This window comes from Zootoca vivipara, chromosome 12, assembly GCF_963506605.1.
Source record: "Zootoca vivipara chromosome 12, rZooViv1.1, whole genome shotgun sequence".
Classification (NCBI taxonomy): domain Eukaryota; kingdom Metazoa; phylum Chordata; class Lepidosauria; order Squamata; family Lacertidae; genus Zootoca; species Zootoca vivipara.
In genome coordinates, this window is record NC_083287.1 from 32,461,660 (window position 1) to 32,484,464 (window position 22,805).

Genomic DNA, 22,805 nt, shown 5'->3' on the forward strand with positions numbered 1-22,805 from the left:
TCCCTCAGGTACTGTGGGGTCCTACAACTTCTACTTGATCTCCTGACAACAGGTGTTGCAGGTTCTGGATTGGGTGTTACCTGTGGTGGAGGGGCTGCTATAGGGGTTTCGTCAGGAACAGATGGAGTCCCAGACATCTCAGGGTCCCCTACCTGTACCTCGTCATCCTGAGGACTAGCAGACCCTGGTTCATTTGCTGAAGCCCCTGGTGACTGCACCTCTGGGCCATCTTCACTCTGGTCTCGCAGCTGTGCGTCATTCGCCAGGGATGAATTATCTGACTCCTCCCTGCTGAGCGCCCGGCGCCTCAGCTGATCTATATGTCTCTTCCAAACTTGCCCATTTTCCAAGGTCACATAATAGGACACAGGTCCACTAGCCCGGGTGATCACACCGGCCACCCACCGCGGACCTCGTGAATAGTTCCTCACCCAGACCAGATCTTCAGGGGCGAGATACCTTGTTGTGTCAGTCTCAGCCTGGGGGGTTACTCTTGAATTACGGTTTGGCATTTTATCTGGGTGGACATAATCCAGCACCGTTACCAGTCTTCTACCTAAGAGCAGCTCGGCTGGCGACTTGCCCGTCGCAGTACACGGCGTCGCATGCTGCAAAAATAACATTCGCGCAATGCGAGCCGACCAGTTACCCTCCATTAAGCGCGCAATGGATTCTTTGGCTGTTCTTACCATGCGCTCAGCCTGCCCATTGGAGGATGGGTGAAAGGGCGCGGATGTGACCCCTCTTATGAAGTTATCAGCCAAGAATGCCCTGAATTCTTGGGATACAAAAGCTGCCCCATTATCTGATACAATGGTCTCAGGTAACCCGTGGGTTGCAAACAGCTGCCTCAACACCTTGATTACGGCAGCTGATGCCATGCTAGGGACCATCGCCACTTCTAACCATTTGGAATATGCATCAACGATAACCAAAAAGACCTTCCCTTGGAATGGCCCAGCAAAATCTATGTGCAGCCGGCTCCAGGGAGTCCTGGACTGCTCCCACCAGTAGACTGGTGCTCTGGCCACTTCTGGCCGCACCTCTTGGCATGCCTTGCATGTTCGTACCCATTGTTCTATGTTCTGGTCCATTCCAGGCCACCACACATAACATCGGGCTAGCGACTTCATCCTGACCATTCCCGGGTGTCCCATGTGAAGCGTCTCAAGAACCCTGTTTCTCAGTGGTGCTGGGATGATCACCCTATCTCCCCATAGGAGACAACCCTTATGCATGGACAATTCGTGCTGCCTTGTCGCATAAGGCCTGAATTTTTCTTCATGCGGACCACCTGGCCACCCCCTCCCCACCCAAGTGAGCACACGGGAGAGAACAGCATCTTTCCTCGTTTTCTCAGCTATATCAGTAGCTGTTACAGGAGCCCCCGGAAGTGTTTCTAGCATCATAATGTGCTCCGCTGGAGCAGGATCCTCATTGCTCCCGCCAGGAAGGGGCAATCGACTCAGCGCATCAGCGTGGCACAACTGTTTCCCCGGCACATGGGTCAAGGTGTACTGGAACCCATTCAGGAATATTGACCAACGCAACATTCTGGGGGAGAGAATTTGTGGCGTTTGTTTGTTTGGGTTGAACAACCCTAACAGTGGTTTGTGGTCCGTTTCAATGGAGAAATGGCGACCGTACAAATAATCATAGAACCTTTTGATTCCTGACACAATTGCTAGTGCCTCTTTATCAATTTGAGCATAGTTGCGCTCCGTGGGTGACAACGTACGGGAATAGAAAGAGATGGGCTTTTCCGACCCATCCGGTTCCCTATGACTCAGCACAGCCCCCAGGCCGTAGTGAGAGGCATCGCATGCCAGGACCAGCGGCTTCGACTCATCATAATGAGCAAGGACGCTCCTGCTACTCAGCATTTCTCGCAAGGAGTCAAAAGCCTTCTGCTGCTCCCGCCCCCATCGCCACACATTCTTTTTCTGCAAAAGTCTATGTAATGGTTCAGCTACCGAAGCTTTCTGGGATAAGAACGAATGATAAAAGTTAATAAGTCCCAGGAATGACTGCAACTCCGTCTTGTTCTGTGGTTGTGGTGCCTCGATGATGGCCTTAATCTTAGCATCTGTGGGGTGGATGCCTGATGCATCAATTTTAAACCCCAAGAAATCCACAGTTGGCACCCCAAAACTGCATTTTTCTTTTTTCAGTTGCAACCCCACCTCCTTGAACTTGAGCAACACTGCACGGACACGCGCAACCAGTTCCTGTGGGTCTTTTCCAGCAATCAAAACGTCATCAAAAAATGGCAAGACCCCCGGCAGACCTCTTAACAGGCGTTCCATGAGCCCTTGAAAAATCCCTGGGGCCACACAAACTCCGAACTGTAATCTGTTAACTCTGAACGCCCCTTTATGTGTGACAATAGTCTGTGCTTCCGCTGATTGTGGGGTTACTGGCAGCTGTTGGTAAGCTTGTGCCAGGTCAATTTTGGCGAACACCTTGCCCCCAGCCAGTTTAGCCAACAGATGTGATACGACTGGAATGGGGTATGAGTTTCCCCTGAGTGCCTTATTGATAGTATATTTGTAATCTGCACATATCCTGACTTCCCCATTTGCTTTAAGGGGTGTGACGATTGGAGTCTCCCACTTAGCAGAGTCCACGGGTGAGAGAACTCCCTGCTTGACCAATTTATCCAGCTCTGCCTCGATCTTGGGTTGCAGTGCAAATGGCACTCGCCTTGGTTTGAGTCGGATTGGGGCCACCCCGGGATCCAACTCGAAGTCAACTGGGGGCCCTTTATAACAACCCAGTTTTCCATTAAAGAGACCAGCAAATTCCTTGCATAATGCCTCGCTCATCGCAGGGCAGGTTTGGATTGAATTAAGCCCTGAGATACTCAGTCCCAGGGCGGGGAACCAGTCAGTGCCCAGGAGACTGGGGCGACTGCCCTTCGCAATCACCAGTTTGAGTACAGCCTGTTTGTCCCGGAACTGTACTCTCACGGCACACATTCCCATCACATGGATGCGGCCTGCTGAGTACGACTGCAAGGTTGCCGGGAAGGGCTCCAGAGGGGGCAACTTACCCCTGGGGAAGAATGTCTTCGCGGTCTGGTCCGACACGATGGTGAATGCAGATCCGGAGTCCACCTCCATGTCGCACTGCTGACCCTCAATCTTCACCTTGACGTGTGCCTTGCCTTGCGCTGGAAAATGCACGGCCCTCCCGTTGATCTCCGTTACGTAGTGGCAGTCCTTAAGAAAACGAGGTGCTGTGGGCGGTCTGCGATGCTCCAGTCTAGGTGCTCCTGTCGCTCCCGACACCGCCGATCTACAGACCCTGGCGATGTGACCCGTCTTTCCGCACGTCCGGCACATAGCATCCCTGAAACGACAACTCTTCCGCTCATGGTTTCCGCCACAACCTGGGCAACTGCCTCGGCGATCTTTGTGCACTGTGCAGGCCTGACGCACCAACTCGACCCCACGGACTGGGCTCTGGCTCGGAGTAGCCTCTAGCTCGTCCATGGCATGCGCAACTTCTATCTGTGGCTTAGTGGCCTTGCGACTGGCATCAAGCTCCTCTCTTTCATAATTCTCCGTGGCGGTGGCCTCCTTCAAGGCTGAAGCAAGGCTAACCTCTTCTTTAGCCACGATGCGTCTTCTGGCTTTCTTGCTGCTCAGACCACCAATAAACCGATCCAGGAGAGTCTCTTCCAGATTTTGGAAGCCGCAGTGCTGAGCGAGCTTCCGGAGTTCAGCCAGAAATGCGGATACAGACTCCCCAGCACGCTGCTGCCTCTTATGGAACTCCATCCGCCGGGCCATCTTGGTCTCAGTTGGCGCCAAGTGGCTTGTTAGGCAGGCAAGAATATCTTGGAGAGATGTCTCACTCAGCTTCGCTGGAGCAAGTAATGCCTTGGCCAGCTTGAAGGTCTCGGGCCCACAGTAGCTCAGGAATGTGGCCCTTCTTTTGCTGGCATCGGTGATCCCTTGAGCCACTGCAAAGAACTCGAAGCGTTCGACGTAGTCTTCCCAGGTGTGGGGCTCTGATGGCTGGAAGGGCTCCAATACCCTTGGACTCTCCATTGTCCTAGCGGGCAGGGTCGTCTTCTCAGCTGGCCAGTGAGTCTTGTTCTATGCTGCAATCCGGACTCTGAGGCAGGGCTGTGTTTAACCGCTCCTCAGCATTCCGGATCCCACCTTCGTCGCCAGTTGTTGTGACGTGGGGTTTGTGATTTCAGCTCTCTTGACATAATATGCTGGAGGCAGTTCTCTAGTAACAGCTCTTTATTAAAGTGAACAAGACTGACTGTGAGGGCAGGAAGGCTACATTTATAGGGACAGGGGACTAGCTAGGAAGGGATACATTTTGGAGGGAACAATATCAAGCAATCACAGTGCTGCCTTTTGGAGGGAACCAATAAGACAGAGGATCCAAATACAGCAGCTTAAATGAACCAATAGTAGCTGTCCCCTCTGGAACCAAAAGGCAGTTACTTTATCCTAATGCAAATTCAGACAATAATAATACAGATATAAAATCCTTTGACTCAATACACAACAATTAGGAGATCCAATAAAGAGTATTCCCGGCTTCCGGGTTCAGCGCCAGCGCCGATCGGCGGGGTTTCGTCTCGTCTCCGAGACGGCCCGTCCCTGCTAGGAGTGGGGAGGGCAGCGAGAGCGACGCTGCGCCCCTTAGAACCTCGGGAAGGGCGTCCCGGGGGCAAATTTGCTCGGCACAGCCCCAATCCGGACTCCCCAACCCTTCGGCTAGCTCTAATAAGAGCTCCGGAGTGAGGAGGGTAGAAGTCGCGGGGGCCATTTTGAGCGGCAACGTTATTCTAGCAGGGAGAAGCTTCAAGCCGAAGGCGGAGAGCGCTGGATTCTTCCAAAAATAAACAAGACTGTAAGTAACCTCACGATTTGGATTATAAAACAATTTGGATCTGGGAGAGAGGGGAGAAAAGAGGAAGCCACCCCCCCCACGGCAACAAAAGAGACAGTAAATAGAAACCCGAAGCCGTAAACAGAAGATTTGCAATTCAAAAGGATCCCTCAAAGGCATCAAAGAGAATCTCCCCTTTGATGCAGGGTGAAAGGGGAGAGAGGTAAAGACTAAGAAAAACCTTTCTTTTCCTCGGGAGCCGGCAGCCCAGACAACCCAGTGAGTTGATCAGGATTTATAAGTCAATTTTTATTTCACTTTGTATTTCTGGACTTTGTGGAATTTCTTTTTTGGTTTAAATGTTTATGAAATGTGAGTTCGAACTTTATTGTTAATAAGACTTGAAGAATGCAGCCAGTTTGTTAAAATGGAGTCGAGAAAATAAACTGTGATCATATTCCACCCCACGTGACAAGTTTTGACCTTGGCAGGATTGAACTATGTCAACAAAAAAGTGTTCCCCTGAGTTCCAGCGGTCTGTTTTGACCTTAATGTGGGAAACAAGAATAGAACTATGTCAAGAGGAGACACGACGGCAAGAGTTACAGCAACAATTTCAGATGGTGATGGCAGAATATGATTTTTTAGAAGATGAAGCTTTTGACACTGAAAAAGATGAAGATGAGGACTGTGATGATTCAACACAAAATGAAACACACCACGAAAAAAATGATGACTTTACTCTACAAAAAGTTGGATGGAGTGCCCTGCCTTTGAGGAGGGCACGATTGGTATTACTGGAACTCCAGAACGCCCACAGGGAAGAAGGAAAAAATATGCAGAGAAGAGAAGAAATTCAGGGGTCCTGTATGGTGGCCTGGATGGCAAAAGACTGTAAACAGGGGGTGGGGTGAAGGGAAAGTGATGTTGTGATTATAAGGATGGATTAACAGGTTTATAACCGGTCTGCTGATTATGGAATTTGCTGGATTGGGGGGGTGGAGCCGGTAATCGGGGATGTAAGGTTAAATTGAGAATAGTTATAGTTTTAAAAGTGAATGGATTTTGGAAAAATGTGAAAATATGGAGGCTTATAGAGGGAGTAAAAATTAGGCACGGGAAGATAAAATGGGAGTTTGATTTTTCAGTGATTTGAATATTAGATGAAAATGTTAACAATTGATTTATAAGTTGTATAAGATATAAAGGTGTATTTTTATAAAGTTAGAAACTGTTGCAGATGATAAAAAAGGGATGAAAACCGGGGAAGGGGGGGAGAGGGGAAGCCCACAAAATATGGTTTTACAATTATGAATGAAAGAAAAATTTTTCTGTTTTGTATTGTTTTTTTCTCTTTTTTTTGCCCTTTCTTTTTTCTCTTTTTTCCTATTTCTATTTTTCTCTTTTTTTGGTATGACAATAGATGGTTGGATGGATGGCCTCCTGCGTACTGCCCTGGTTTGCTGGAGCTCCCTGGTGGCAGGGGGGGGGGGCTTTGGGGTCAGGGGAGGGGGAGGAGGACAGAAATCCAAGCATAAAATGGACCATCTCTGACTGTTCACATACATGGGATACTTCTGTGGCAGGGGAGGACCCATGTGGGTGGGTAGGAAGGAGGTGGAAAAGGTGTTTATGTATGTACCGTTTTTTTTTTGTTTTTTTTTGTATTTTGTAAAATTAATAAAAAGTATGTTTAAAAAAAAAAAAGAGTATTCCCAAAGCTCTAGAAACCATAACAGAGTATGGCAAGGTCTCTGGGTTTAAACTCAACAGACTAAAAACAAAACTCATGGTAAGAAAATCTACAGAATCAGGAAAAAAGAATTGGGGGATCCTAGAACACGATTAGAAGTAGTGAAAAAAGCTAAGTATTTGGTGAATAAACATGTATAGGTTTAAACTGCAACTCTGTCCAATGGAGCAAACACCTAGGTAATGACACCTATCCTGTAGGTGTCAGTATTACACTATTATTTATGGCATTTTTAATATTTCACTCACTTTTCTTACTAGTTAATATATGTCTTCATAGAATCATAGAGTTGAAAAGGACCTCAAGGGTCAACCAGACTAAACCTGCATCAACCCATTTGGTGGACTCTCGGTGTTTTATATTCTAATGTAAATGCAGTCTAAAATAGATGTGTATAATCATAATATGATAAGCAAGGGTCACTGAATCTTCCATAACAAAACAGGCTGCAGTAAATTGAGTATGTATATAGTTCAGATACTTTGTTGGGGGGGGGGGGAACAGGGCGTCTTTCTTCATCCCTTAACATCTCCCAATTTCTGTGTATGGGGAAAGACAGATTGCTCTGCTATCGTACCACCACCTATAGGTAAATTGGTTCCCTTGTCTCATCTCACTTTTTATAAACACAACTTTAGGTATTTGTACTATGTAACTCCCTTACACATAACTCAGAGCTCCTCAATGTGACCTGTTTCCAATGGCACTATTCCCTTATTAAAGCCTTCTGGTAGCTTAGATTTGAGACAGACTTAGGTGGGAGATACACACCAACACTAGCCACAGGATGGACTAATAACAAATATTGTTTATTAAAAGGATATTATTATATTTACACTGGGGTCTTAAATGTGCCTGATGACAGTTTCTAAAGACTCAAGAGACTTACACCACCCTCTAAATGACTTTTAAGGTGGCTTTTACTTTAAGCCAAATTCTGTAAGCCTCTACCCTAGCCAAAATAACTCATAACACGTTCCAAATTTTGGGAACAATCTGCCTCTAACCCCAAAGCTCCTCCAGTTGTACTTCTGGCTGCTTGGGTAGTTTATCTGGTTAAAAACCAAACAAGCAAACAAAAAATGATGGTGTAACCTTTTTGTGAGAAGACATTTACAAAGACTAGCCTCTTAGTCTAACCCAGTCAACAGCAACCTCCTAATCTTCACTAACAAGGAGTTATAGGATAACTTGGTATTTGGCCTCAGCTGTCTACTTTTGCTTCTGCTATTTATGTCTCTTCTTCAAACCTCCTTCATCAACTGGTTTTCCCAACTCCATTTCCCAATTTTCCGAGTTCTAAACTGTTCAATGCACCTCCACAATTCTCCAGCTCTCCCCGCCAAGTCCTGAAAGGCAATGGAGAACAGGAGAAAGGCAAATACAGTTTTAATGCTGCTCACTCAACCTTACAAAATGCTACCTGTGGGGTTGGGTTATAATGTCTAAAGAGAGTTTGGTTTGTGGCGCCGAGAAAAGTGCTTAAATGAAACTATTGAAGAATAAGCATACAATATTGAAACCAGAGAATTAAAAACACAAAAAGCATCAATTAAAATCGCTACAACTGCAGTAGAACTATGCATTATCGATGTGCTTAAATAAAAATGTATTCCCCTTCTGTCTGAAAGATAACAGAAAAGGAAGGCTAAGAAGCACCACCACTGAGAAGGCCCTGCCACTCATTCTCAGTCATGTGACCATTCATGCTAGTCGCATGACGAAAAGGTCGAGGATCTTATAATCTCAGAACAGAAGAATATATGTCCATGCAAAGAAGAAAGTTCAACTGATTCAAAAGAAAACAGCTTGCTTTTGATAATGCAAAGTGCTGAATCTGTAAAATTATTCACTGTTGCCAACCATGACCATCCTGTACTGCCATTTAATTGTAATATCTCAGCTGCTTGAAGACTCAAGAAGAAATAACAAACAAAAACAGAACATGTTCCTGCTTCAGAGTAACTTCTGCTGTGAATAAGCCCAGGGACCACAAGGTGGTGCTGATCAGAGAGGCTTTAGGGTTTCAGCAGATAATAAAGTTCTTCAGCTTCAACTCATCATTCAGTACATACAGTAAGCCCACAATTTACACAGGGGTTACATTCCAAGGATTGTGCCTAAAGCCAGAACCGTGTATAGTCAAGACCATTGGATGCAATGGCGGGTGGGATTGCCAAAGTCATTTCCCCCCCCCCCCAGAACTTCACCCCTTTTCTATTTATTTTCATTTCTTTGCCAAGAGCACAAAGCTGAGTTTGCACAAGTTACATGTGCGTAAGCTGCAGGCTTACTGTGCTGAATATCTACAGCTGTAGACAGGGCCAGATTTAGGTTTGATGAGGCCCTAAGCTACTGAAGGTAATGGGGCCTTATATATGTCTAGCTGTCCTTTGTCAGCAACAAATTGTCACTGTTTTTTGTATTGAATATATGCTATATGTAATTTATGGACCTAATAGGTATCTAAATAATAATAATAATTATTATTTCTTTATACCCCACCTATCTGGCCAGGTCTCCCCTGCACGTATCAAAATATGTATTTTATCAAAGTAAATGTGATATTTTAGGGTGCAGGCCAGCAGGCGGAGCCTACACAACACAAAACACTGTTGCTGTATGTGGATTTTATTTTATTTGTTTTTTATCTTATATTTTGGAAATGTACATCCAGGGGTTTTTTTCCTTTAATTTTTTGGGGGCCCCTAGAGAGTGGGGCCCTAAGCTATAGCTTGTTTAGCTTATATGTCAATCCGGCACTGGCTGTAGACAGCAGGAAACCCCAGAAAACAAAAGAGGACACAGCTAAACCGGCTGGGCAGATGTGTGCCAAAGAGGACAGGGTTCCTGCACCTTTAGCAATTGTGCGTAAGCCGAAAATCCTGCTTCTGCATATCTATCCAAGGTACAGCTGATCTGCCCTCTTTTGCAGCTCTGCTCTGCTGCAGGAAGGAACTGTTGCAGGCAGGCATGTGGCCTAGAGCTATTTTTGAAGAACACGCTTTCACCAGGAATCTGAAGAGACAGGCAAATACTTCAGCAAATAAATACAAGGTGTCAAACGATTGAAAAGCCAAGTAGTAAGGGTCCCTTTCCCCCTCGGCAAGGTGTTGAGTCTAATCAAGGGTTAACATGTTCTCTGTTGAAGACTGGAATTACCACAGCTGTGTTTCCTCACTAGTGGGACTGCCAGCGATCTCAGCCATGAGAGGAATGCAGCTGGGCTCAGTTGTAGGGACTTACCCTTGCCTGAGGGAATATCAGGAGAAACATCTTCTCACTGGAGGGTTGGTCTCAGCTGGAAGTTTGTAGCGCTGGGTATGAGGGGAAACTGCCACTCGGTAGGTGCAAATGGTTGAAATTAGGAAATCCTGGTTTTGAGGAGATCTTCCTAAATTTCCTTCCTGAATTTGAGGTACACAACAGCTTCACTTCTCCTCAGACTTAATGGCTCTTTATTTTGTAGGATAGCTACCATCTTGGCCTTTTTGTTCATAATGGTGTCCAGCCCAGGTTTGGGGATTTTTTGAATGTGGTTAAATAAGATCATAGGTATCCCACAATGCACAGGATTACATTTGCTGTCATCATACTATCCAAGGCTGAGTACTGTAATTTTACTGGTAGTCTGATATTTACTGGTATCGCTTCTCGGCCGTTTGGCTAAGATCAAGTGTATGTGTATGTACTGGCATTCTTTTTACCCCCCCCCCATGAATTTTATGGTGATATATATATATATATATATATATATATATATATATATATATATCTGTCTGTGTGTGTGTGTGTGTGTATGCCAGTTTAATATATTTATATGATGAAAGCCACCTTTTGTGGGCTTATGGAGCATTGCTCCCTTCGCTGCCTCCTATGGTAGCACTGTTAAAACTGCAATCCTGTGGGAGCACGTGCCCCCTTTCATTGGCAAGGTATTAAAGAAACATGGAGGATTTATTCTGTTGTTGGTGGCATAGCAGGAGGCTCCTTAGTTGTACTCCACTTACCACTGCTCAAGACTTTATGCCACAGGCATGGCCAAACTTGGCCCTCCAGCCGTTTTGGGACTACAACTCCCATCATCCCTAGCTAACAGGACCAGTGGACAGGGATGATGGGAACTGTAGTCCCAAAACAGCTGAAGGGCTAAGTTTGGCCATGCCTGCTTATGGCCATAGTATCATTTTTATGGCATCCCATGAGGCAAGAGATGATTTGGCCTATTTTCCAGCCTGTGAAAGGCTTGAATAATGAGCAAAAGGGTTCATCTAGGCAAAATGGGGCTACCCAGAGAGCTGTGCTTGCTTTCCCAGGTTATGTAGGGTTTGGGTTTTGTTTTGTTTTTTGTTCCATGGGGTTTATTTTTCTAAAGGCAGCAGATGTCCACCTACCATACAAGTAAAATTCCAGTTGAGGCCATCTGTAATGGGAATGATTAAAACAGAGACTGTGGTCAACAACTAGCTTGCTGGCCAATTTCTAGCGAAGAACTAATGTCAGCTGATTGTGGAGATTTTTGTGCAAATAATGCTGGATTGGTAGATCTTGATCTGATCTAGCAATGCATGCCTGACATTACTTAACACATATTAGTCATGCCTTAATAGTTAAGAAATCTAAGTATGTATTCATGCTTTGCAGAATTATAGCACATTCCCCCCCCCCCTTTTAAAGGTGGCTTAAGTGGATATAGGATGATCCTAAATACCATCTGGAAATATTAGACCAGCGTCACCAACCTGGTGCCCATGGGGCTAGAACAGTCTCTTATGCATAGCTGCCAAGTTTTCCCTTTTCTCGCGAGGAAGCCTATTCAGCATAAGGGAAAATCCCTTTTAAAAAGGGATAACTTGACAGCTATGTTCTTATGACACCTGCAAAAGGTATTGGTAAAAGATTCCCTCAAGAAAATCACAATGCACAAGATGGGGGGAGGGAGAGAAATGCACACACCATTTTGTGTTCCTGTCACTTTTTCTTCTCTTTTAGATGTTCCAGCCATTTGTGTTATGCCACATACTCATGGCATCCATTATGTGTTATGCTGTATATATAACAACACACACACGCACACACACACACACCAGTTATTTTGTGATTGGTACCCCCAACACTTTTCAAAATTCCAAAAGTGATGCCCAAAAGGTTGGCACCCCTGAATTAGACCAAATGCTCAATCTTTTTGGAGGAGTAGGGGCCTCTGAGATCAACAAGTTCAGCGTTATCATGAGGTCCACTTAACCAGGCAGATTTGAGAGGGGATTCATTTTCTTATATCCATTTCTATCTCTTTAAAAAAAAGAGTAACTAACCCTAAACAGGTTGTGAATGGATGAGACGACTTATTTCTGGTACAGGCATAGTTAAGACTAAGGCAAACTTGTATCGGGAAAATTTTAATGACTAATGTTTTACCATTTTTTAATGTGCTGTAAGCTGCCCAGAGTGGCTGGGGAAAACTAGCCTGATGGGTGGGGTATATAAAATAAAATTATTATTATTATTATTATTATTATTATTATTATTATTATTATTAAGACTTACCTTAGTTGTTGTGAACAATTCCTTGTCCCCAAGTAAATCATCAGTTACCCTACTCTGGACAGCCTCACATAAGTCCCTTAAATGTGTACAGCCACAGACAGATGGGGACAGCTAAGGTTTTAAACAGATGGTTCAAACAAGTAAGCCAAGCTATATGCTGAAGCTGGAAGTGGGATGTTTTCCCAGTGTCCGTGCCAGCAGTGTTTTCCTGGGTCCAGTGATACCCAAGCTTTCTTAAATGTGAAAGAGTGGGCAACAAAGTACTGTAATCTAATCTGCAGACAGTGCAGATCTAGGAGCGGCAAGGAAGCGCTTGTGAGAGTAGGATTTTTAAAAAATCCTCATTATTATTTTTAAATGGGAATGCTGGACAAATTGCAGCCTAACAAAACTGAGGGGGGGCTCAAAGATATAAGGGTGGGGGGAAATAGCTCCAATACAGAATTTCTGAGAAATTAATGCATTCATTGGAAAACCGTAATAAAACTCTGTAAACACTTCTTTCGGAAACTGATTTGGATCACGACCTTGGTGTGAGGAACTTCCTCAAAGAGAAAGGAGGAAGACATGAACTGAAGTTATAGATCCTTTAAAGTGCTATAAGGTGTGCCTGCTTGTCTGCACAAGTTGCTATGCTTCCATCAACCCACCACCACCACCACCTACACACACACACACACACACACACACACACACACACACGGTATGCTGCATTGACAAATATGAACATATCTCTGCAAGCGGTTGTTTGGGTTGCATAAATAAGAACAATTCCTATGTAAAATGCCATATTTCAGGAGCACAAGCAAATTGGCACTTGACCATATATGGTAACTTGGCTCCAACTTCTATGGTTAGTGGTTATTTGGCCTTATCCTCACTATGTTCTAGAACTGCAGCCAGTGCCCAGAGCCACAGAGTGGGTATGCCTGGCAAGCATGGGCTGAGATGCCAACCACTGGAATGCATTTAATTTACCTTTTTTTTTTTAATGGCTGCGGCTGGGCTTCCTGGCCAGTCATAAGCAAAGATTCTTCTCTGGACTCTCGCCTGGCTCCAGTGCTTCGTGTTGTGGAAACTCTGGAACTGGTTCAGGATCAATTTGCAGCTGAGCTGTCTCACCATTCTAGGGATCGTTTTCCTGCACAAATTCCAGCAAGATATATATATACAGAGCAGTCTTTTATATGAAATAAAGAGAAAATAAACACTGCCTACAACCGTTCCAGGAATGTCTGCATGGATACAGTCCAAATATAAATAAGGGACTGTCATATACCGGTGTGGTAGACAATATTTAGATATTTTGCTCACTGGCAGCTGATGAAGTATTAAACCTTTGCTCCACATAAAAGACAGCCTTCTGAGAGATAGTTTGTGGTTCTAAAGCAACGACTTTTTGAGATTCCTTTCCCCAGAAACGTTCTGCCTTTTGACTGTCATCAAAGTATGGTAAACTTCGCTGCACTGGTACTGGAGAAATTTATCGGCTGACATCAGACTCTCGGCAAAGGAGCAGATGGCTCATAGCTCAGTTCTAAGAAAGTGCTTTGCACCAACAAGGGGCAAAGTAGAGATAATAGAAACTGATATATAATGATCATGTTCGGGTGCAGCTTTCACAGCAATGATAGTGTCAAACTATGAAGTGGAACAGGAAGTAGCTCAAAGAAGAAGCGTCAACAAGTGCTAGGATTTGGCATCCATCATAAATGGTTTCGTACCAAGATAGCTGTGTCACACATGCTGATCAAAACAAACAAACAAACAATGATAGAAAGATTTTGCATGTATTCAGATATCAAGAACTGAAAATCAAACGATGCTGGGTAGATTAGTTTGGAATTCTTATCTACTTTGCCCACAGCCTGTCCCTATCCTTTTATTTCAACAATTTATATATAACTTAATCAGGGGTGTCCAGTGGTATGGTTAAAAAAGAAATGCAGTAAAAAATAAAATCAATTAGAAATAACCATAAAATCGGAAATACTCAACTTTAAATGTCTGCTGAAATAAAATAAGTCTTCACTAAGTGCCAGAAGTTCAACAAGGTCTGGTCTCAGCTGAAAGGGGTTTTTCACAACATTGAGTCCACAATACTGGATGTGTGGCTCCTTGTGGATATGAGCCACGTGGAACAACTAACAATGGTTCTCCCGAAGACCTCATTGATTGGAAAGGGATATATGGTAAGAAATCAGTTGGTTCTTAAGTTGTCTAATGCATATATTTTCACACTGTATTCTGATACACCTTGGGTTCCTTAGAAACATATCATGGAAGATACCTGTACTGAGAAGACCGCTAATGGAGGGAAAGCATTCCTGAAAGAGACCTTGCCTGCAGTTCACAGGTAGGTTCTGCCTCTCGCTTCACATAGGGTGGAAGGGGAAGTGCCCAAGTTTCCCAGCTAGTTGTTGTTGTTGTTTAGTCGTTTAGTCGTGTCCGACTCTTCGTGACCCCATGGACCATAGCACGCCAGGCACTCCTGTCTCGCACTGCCTCCCGCAGTTTGGTCAAACTCATGTTCGTAGCTTCGAGAACACTGTCCAACCATCTTGTCCTCTGTCGTCCCCTTCTCCTAGTGCCCTCAATCTTTCCCAACATCAGGGTCTTTTCCAAGGATTCTTCTCTTCTCATGAGGTGGCCAAAGTATTGGAGCCTCAGCTTCACGATCTGTCCTTCCAGGGAGCACTCAGGGCTGATTTCCTTAAGAATGGATAGGTTTTCCCAGCTAGTACTCCATGTGAACTGAGTGTGGACCTTACAATCCCCCTGTAGTGTGCAGGAAATCCATACAAGGTACCCTGCACAGCAAGTTTGGGAAGAAAAACAATGTTGATGTAGGGCGCTGATAAGCATCTCTACGCTGCATTGCAGGAAGTGGCATTGTTTATCAGAAGAAGAAGAAGAAAACCCTTCAGACCTTTTCTGCACATATTGTTCTTGTATCAAATTACAAGAACCTTAACAGCGTGGGTCCAAGATACCTCAAGAACCGCTCTCTCCTTTATATCCCTGCCCAATCACTGAGATCTTTGACGGAGTCACTGTTGCTGGTCTCCCATGGCTTGAATGCATGGCTCCTCTCCACCAGGAGCTGTGTGTTCAGTATTTGAATATGTGGAGGAGCATGAGCAGGGCTGCAACTCACCTCTGACTTCTCTGTATAGAGCCAAAATACTGAAAATGGGTGCCTATGTGTGTAGAGCTGTACATGCATTGAGTACCACCTTTCAGACTTATGGCTGCAGGCTGAAGATTGGGGGTGGGGTCAGCAGAGTGTGTGACATCAGGGATGGGAACAGCATGAGTGGCCTTACTACACCCAGCTCCACACATCCACTGTATGCCTGGAAAATGTTTGAAAGGGACCCTGAATTGTGTGTGCCTTGGATTGTGGCTTTTGTTTAATTCTAGAAACTGAGGAAGCAATCCTCCCTCCACTTACTTGGGGGAAAGCCCCACTGAAAAGAGCAGGATTTCCTTCGGAGTAGACATGATTAGGATTGTGTGGTAATATAGCTCTCTGTTGCAGTACGGAAGCTTCATATCAATTGGGGGGGGGGAATGTGGTTTCCTAAGATGCATGGAACCTGCTGCTACAAGACACCCAAGGCCCAATAGCTTGATAGGCTTTGTTCATTGAAAGGTTTTAACTATTTGTCTATGAATCACATAAATGTCTTCTGTTTAACTCGACTAGTATAAACTCTTTTAGGGCATCTCCACCTTCAACACAAATGCTTCTGGAGAGAAGCCAACAACTAAATATGGCTGTGAACGAGGCATGCAATTGCATAATAGTCATTGGTGGGTGTTTTACATTCAAAAGAATCTGATTCTGGCTACTGTTGGGTACATGACTGAAGACAAGATGGTCTGAACATGTATAGCAAGCCTTGCATTCCTGTATGCCTGTATAATTCATTGAAGAATGTGAAAGTGAAAAAATTGGGAGTGTTGACGTTTGCTTCTTTTTGCAGTGTTAAAAATTCACATACCACAAGTCAATAGCTTCTTGTGGGCATTAAATAAATTCACATGCATCCACCTTAAATTCACAGGCCTTGTGATTTCCTTTCATATTAAGCAGGAGGGGGGAAAAGAGGATTGCCTATTATGCTTCTTCTAAGCTAAACTTTGCACTACATAAGCTTAGTGTGGCATGACGCATTCCTTATCTAGAGATTTTCCATTGTTGGCCTGCATTCCATATAAGGGTAGATAAAAGACTTCTTCCAAGATACTTAGTGTGATGGTTAGCATTTATTGAGCCAAAAGAAAACGAGGTGGCACTTCTCCTTTTTTTTCCATTCTGGGAATCATTTTGGTTTTTACACTTCAGCTATTCTACATCAGAGTAGTCTCACTGAACTCAATGGAACCTTATCTGTCTAAGCTAGGAGTGGGGAACCTGTGGCCCTCCATACGGTTTTTTATATTAAATTTATTTATTTAAAATGCCACAAGTATTGCAAACCATTGTACAGATCAGTCCTCCAGGTGTTAATGGGCTCCAGCTCCCATCAGAATAGCCAATGGACAGGGGTCACCCTGGATAGCTTAGTTCAGGGGTGTCAAACTCAAATTCATTGGGGGCCGCATCAGCAGTTTGGTCACCCTCAAAGGGCCGGTTGTATCTGTAGGACTATGTGTCCACTCTTTATTATCATAAATTATTGTCACTGCATTCAATTATTACTGTTTTTTGTAATAATGTAAGTAATAACTAACATAGTCAGAATAATGGCAAGTAGATATTCAAATGTACAATTATTGTACAATTTATTGAAAAATGATTTTTGGTAACTGCACTGGGTTGGTGGAGGCTCGCTAGGGTTTCATGCAGGACCTTTGCAGAGCTACTGGTACCTGGAGATGCTGGGGTCCTTCTGCATGCAGGACAGATGTTCTGCCAGTGAGCCACCACCCTTCACCAAAGGGACTGGCTGAGGTTGACTCACTGGAGCTGTTCTCCGGGTTCCAGGGTTTAAGGGCCAGAAGTATAAAGCAGCATCCTATGTTTCTGAGGAGAGGGAGAGGGAGGGGAGGGGAGGAAGGCACTGCTGGGTGCTTTGTCTGTGCTTCAGCAGCAGCAGCAGCCGTTTCCAGGCGCCGAGCCATGGCAGGAGGAGGAGGATTCAAAGTGCTACAGAGCACTGCTGCGTCGCAGAGGCTCGGGACTCTCCGTGCGGCGTTGCTGGCCGCTGACCCGGCAAGCTGCCTCCTCCTTCTCCTGCTGTGGCTCAGGGCGCTCCACGCAGCACTGCTCCAGCCGCCTTTCTACCCCTCCCCCAGGCCCCAGCTGTTTGTCGGCGCTTTGTCAGTGCGGCGCTTCAGCAGCAAGATCCCGCTGCTGGGTCCCGCTGGCTGGGGCGCTCGGCGGGCCACATGACGAGGTCTGGCGGGCCGGATTTGGCCCCCGGGCCTTGTGTTTGACACCCGTGGCTTAGTTGGTTAGAGCATGGTGCTGATAATGCCAAGGTTGCAAGTTAGGTCCCTGTAAGGGACAGCTGCATATTCCTCCATTGCAGGGGTTTGGACTAGATGATCGTCAGGATCCAGCTCTATAATTCCAGCTCTACAATTCTATTATTTCTATCATGGGAGTTGTCAAGCAGCAACTGGAGGGCCACAAGTTCCCAACTCTGCTCAATACATATAGGACTGCAGAAAACGATTGCATTTCTGGGGTCCCTGTTTTGTGCTTAGCCCCCAACAGGGACACATAATAAATAAAATTCCAGTTCCAAGCAATTGCCATCATACCACTGGTAATGTGTAACACATGGCGAACATGTAAAACAAGCAGCTAAGTGCAAAACAATGGTATACTATTGTAGTGAGCCCTCCTAAGGGTGTGATTCTCTACCCAAGAAAATGTTTTGACTACGTCAGACCAACACGGCTACCTACCTGTAACTAGCCTAATATATAGTTTCTTATTTTGAACTTTGGCTTTACAAAAGTGCTACAATTGCTGTGTCTTCAAGGAGCTTTTGTCATCCCCTTATTACATGTGGTACACATTTATTTCGTTGCTTTCCACATTCGTTATTGAATATACATAACTGCTACACATAGAGGTCACACAGCATTCATTTAAAGCACATGACTTCTCCCAAAGAATCCTGGGAACTGTACACATGGGCCAGTGTGGTAGTGTGGTTAGGAGCATTAGACTCGTAACCTGGGGAACCGGGTTTGCGTCTCCACTCCTCCACATGCAGCTGCTGAGTGACCTTGGGCTAGTCACACTTCTCTGAAGTCTCTCAGCCCCACTCACCTCACAGAGTGTTTATTGTGGGGGAGGAAGGGGAAAGAGAATGTTAGCCGCTTTGAGACTCCTTAGGGTAGTGATAAAGCCAGATATCAAATCCAAACTCTTCTTCAGGCATCCCCAAACTTCAGCCCTCCAGATGTTTTGGACTACAATTCCCATCTTCCCCGACCACTGGTCCTTTTAGCTAGGGATCATGGGAGTTATAGGTCAAAACATCTGGAGGGCCGCAGTTTGGGGATGCCTGCTCTTCTTCTACTACTTTAACCCTCACAGAGCTACACTTCTCAGTACCCACCCACCCCCTACAATTTCTGGTATATTTTGACAGAGGTCATGTGTTTTACATGTGTTTTATATTGTTATAGATCTGGGGTGCCAGAGTCTGGGATGCAAAGGTGCTCATAATTCTAGGAAGTTAGTGAATGTTAGTAATTTTACTAATGGGGGGGGGGTATTGAAGGGAAAATATAAGCAGCTGCAGCAGTTCTCCTGAACTCTGCCAAACACAGAAATTCCTGGGTTTACCCTATGCAAACTAGCCAAGCTGGGCTAGCTGAGTGCACGCCATTGAGAAACAATGGCCAGTCATCAACACATCAAAGAAATATTCCTTGGATCTGTGCAAAACAAGGGTTGCCAAGATTACCGGGGCAGTGTGTGTGTGTGTGTGTGTGTGTGTGTGTGTGTTGTCACACAGCAAAAAAAGGTGTCCCTTTTAAAACAGAGATGTTTGGAGAAGAGAATGACCTGCTTAGCAAAGGTTCTTGGGAAGGAGAAAGGAAGGGGCAGAATTCACGGCAGAGACCATGCGGGGCAGAACCATATTGACAGGCTGGGACAGGAGCACAGGAACCGTGTCTAGGATGCCTTGAACTCCAATGCTGCGCTGCTCAGGGGTGGGGAGGCAAGCCCCTGCTGAGATGCGAACGCTGTAAACTCTGCACTTTCCTCCATCGAAAGCTTCCAGTGTAAACAATACTTCTTTTAAAAAAAAACCACACACAGCAGTCTCCATCGTGTCTTGATTCCCAATGGAAACACAACCCTGGGTGAGCTCCTGGAACCCCTGGGATCTTGCTACTGCTCGGCAGAGATTGAGGTGTGTGTGTGTCGCACAACCTTCCTAGCAATAGGTATGGTGTGCATGCTGCCTCACATACCAAGTTTTTCTCCTTTTCTCATAACTAGAACCTGTGGGCATCTGTTGAAGCTGAATGTTGGAAGATCCGGAACAGATGAAAGGAAGTTCTGTACTTCTTCATGCAGCACCTAGTTAAATTATGGAACCTGCTCCCACAGGAGGCAATGATGGCCACCAGCTTGGGTGGCTTTAAGAGGGGGATTAAACTCAGTGGAGGACAGGGCTCTCAATGATAACTCTAGCCACCATGACTATGTTCTAGGTTCACCATCACAGCCAGCATGCCTTTGAATATAAGTTGCTGGGAGTTGCAGGTAGGCAGAGTGTTGTTGCATTCATGAATTCTTCATGGAGGTTTCACAAAGGCATCTGGGTTGGCCACTGTGAGAACAGGATGCTGGACTAGATGGACCATTGGCCTAATCCAGCAGGCTCTTCTTGCATTCACATGATGCTAATGTCAAGCATGTCTTGTTCTGTTTGGTACCTGTTTGCCAGACTGAGAAACTCTAGGTGTATTTACTTGAACTTCACAGAATACCAGTGCACTATGATACTTTTGACTTATTATGCATGTGTGTGTGTGTTTGTGTATTTTCTAGAAATGCTGCATTACAAATACTGCTCAGTTAAGTGGAGGATACAACAATATGGCGGTAAAGAAAAGAAAAAGGGTACATTTCCGGTGCATTGCAAAAGGTGCAACCAAACAAGACCACACCGAAATATTCCTGAGTCAGCAAAAATAACGTTGCATTGAAATACACAGCCTTGTTCTCAGCCAAATGGTTCGCACCAAGTCTTCTCACTGAATGCAAAGGGAATTTCTGAAACTCTGCAGGCCCAAAGCTGAAACTTGAAATAGTTAAAAAAAATATTGTAGGCACAAATCACATTTCCACCAAGTGCAAGTAGTCAGCTGTTATTGTAGGTCACTAAGATACAATGAATTATTTTCTGCAGTTCGTGGAAAACATTAGGCAGCTGTAATAAAGTCAATGGCATTTCCTTCCTAACTGAAGCATTTGCTTCAGCAATCCGCCTGTTTTGCTTAAACGCCATTTCATGCTTGATAAAATTTCATGGAGTTTCTCTTTTACTTTTTAAAGTTCTACTTCCCTTTTTCCTCAGACCAAAACAAAATGTGGAGAAATAAAAATCAAATGCTGCTTCTCATCAAAGGGTGGAAGTCCTAAATTAAATAAACTGACGAGGAAAGAGAGATGTCTTATTGAGGAGTGTATATGGAGAACCTTACTGAGAAAGAATGCAAAAAATTATAAATCCTTAAAATAAAACACCAAATGAAAGAAGCAGCATACGCTTACAATATGAACATCTGTTTCATCGTGTTTGTCATTATTATTTTTACATCTGCCTATTGTCAGCTTCCTATTTCCCTGTTGTTCCCCCTATATATATATTTGATTTTGCAATGAATCAATGAATACACATTTCCAATCTGTTTAACTCCATCTAAGAATTAACCTTTAATTGATCAGAAGATTGCAGATTTCAACACATGGGTTTCTTTAAGAAAGGAATGTTAAGGGTACCAAGATTCTAAGCAGGCAAATTAAAAGGGGGCAAGGGTTAAATTTGATAGCAATGCTTCTTGTGAGGTATCTAGCTAGACAGCCAGTTCCTACAACCCTCCAGTCTCCAACAAATGCTGAGGGTAATGTTGCCATTAGGTTCACCTGTAAACAACGTTGTCAGCTGTGTCCAGTAGGGAGTGAACAAAACAGAACTAAAAAAGGCAGAAAAGTGCAGATTGACAGACCATATAAACAAGACTCATGCATATCAAATCAAATATCTTTATTGTGGTCCACAGACCCACAAAACAGTTTCAAAACAAGATACAGTTAAAACAACCAAACAACAGGCGAAAGAGACCGAGGTAGTCATTTTGTTATGTCTAGAGCGTGATGTTTCTTGCGACCTCCGAAAGAAACTTTGCCACGGTCAGTGTAATATCAATTGACCTATACTCCAGAAGGTATTTAATATGGGAGGCTTCAGATTTTCCCGGCAAATTTGCTAGTGAGGGTTTGATCAGTTGATCCCTTGTTTGCTCATACTGCCCACAATGGAGTAGGATATGGTTCATGCAATCGACGTCCTGAGAACATAAACAAAGCCTATTCTGGTAGGGGATGCCTCTCAGTCTACTATTTAGAACTTCTGACGGAAATACATTTAATCTAGCTTTGGTAAATAAACGCCGATAGGTGGGTACGGACAAATTCCTAAGATATGAGGCTAACTGAAAGTCGTGCCCGTATTGGATTCCAGCTGTTGTCGGGCCACGGATTACATTGGATCTGGATCGGACTCATGCATATGGAAAATCACACAATCACAAGATACTTGTAGTCCTGAGATATGGTCCATAATATTGTTCCTCCCCTAAGCTTCATTTATGGATCCCACAGTTCCCAACCATATGCACACCTTTCTCAATTTCCCATTTCTTTTAAAAATGCTTTTACCTACAATCCCACAGAGAGAGTAATTGTGATTTACTATACGCATGTATAGCATTGGAATGCAAAATAACGGGGAGGAGGGGACTCCAGGGTCAAGCATGCAACCTCCAGCCCCTCATCAGACAATAAGACCCACCCCCACCCCCAGCCTCACATGTGAGGAAAGACAATACCATACTTTAAACACTCATAAACCTACAAACACACCCTTTCTTGCATTTTGCTCACTGTTAAGGATGTTTTGCAACTTGCTCAACAGATATACAGTGGTGCCTCGCTAGACGAATTTAATTCGTTCCACGGGTCTATTCTTATAACGAAAAATTTGTCTAGCGAATCCCATAGGAATGCATTGAATTTTTTTGATTTCCCCCCCATAGGAACGCATTAATTGAATTTCAATGCATTCCTATAGGAAACCGCGATTCGCTAGACGAATTTTTCGTAAAATGAATTCGTCTAGCGAGGCAACCTCCGCTAAAAAAATCCTTTCTTTAAGCGAAAATTTCGTCTTACAGGGCGTTCATTAAGCGAGGCACCACTGTAGTATGGACTGCTTTCTTTAATTGCCTAATTTTATATACCTTTCTTAAATATGGCCCTGTGCAATTATCTCTTGGGGGGGGGGGGGAATCAAAGTATTGATAGCAACTGGCAATTCTTGTTCATGTTCTCCTGTTTGCTTTGATTTATGGATTGAACTGAAAGGAAGAGGGCTCTTTTCTG

At 44.5% G+C, this 22,805-nt stretch overlaps 1 pseudogene; it reads left to right on the plus strand.

Moving 5' to 3' along the window:
- Positions 1 to 10,256: 10,256 nt before the first annotated feature.
- LOC132592883 (U2 spliceosomal RNA) lies at positions 10,257 to 10,418 on the plus strand (annotated as a pseudogene).
- Positions 10,419 to 22,805: the final 12,387 nt, after the last annotated feature.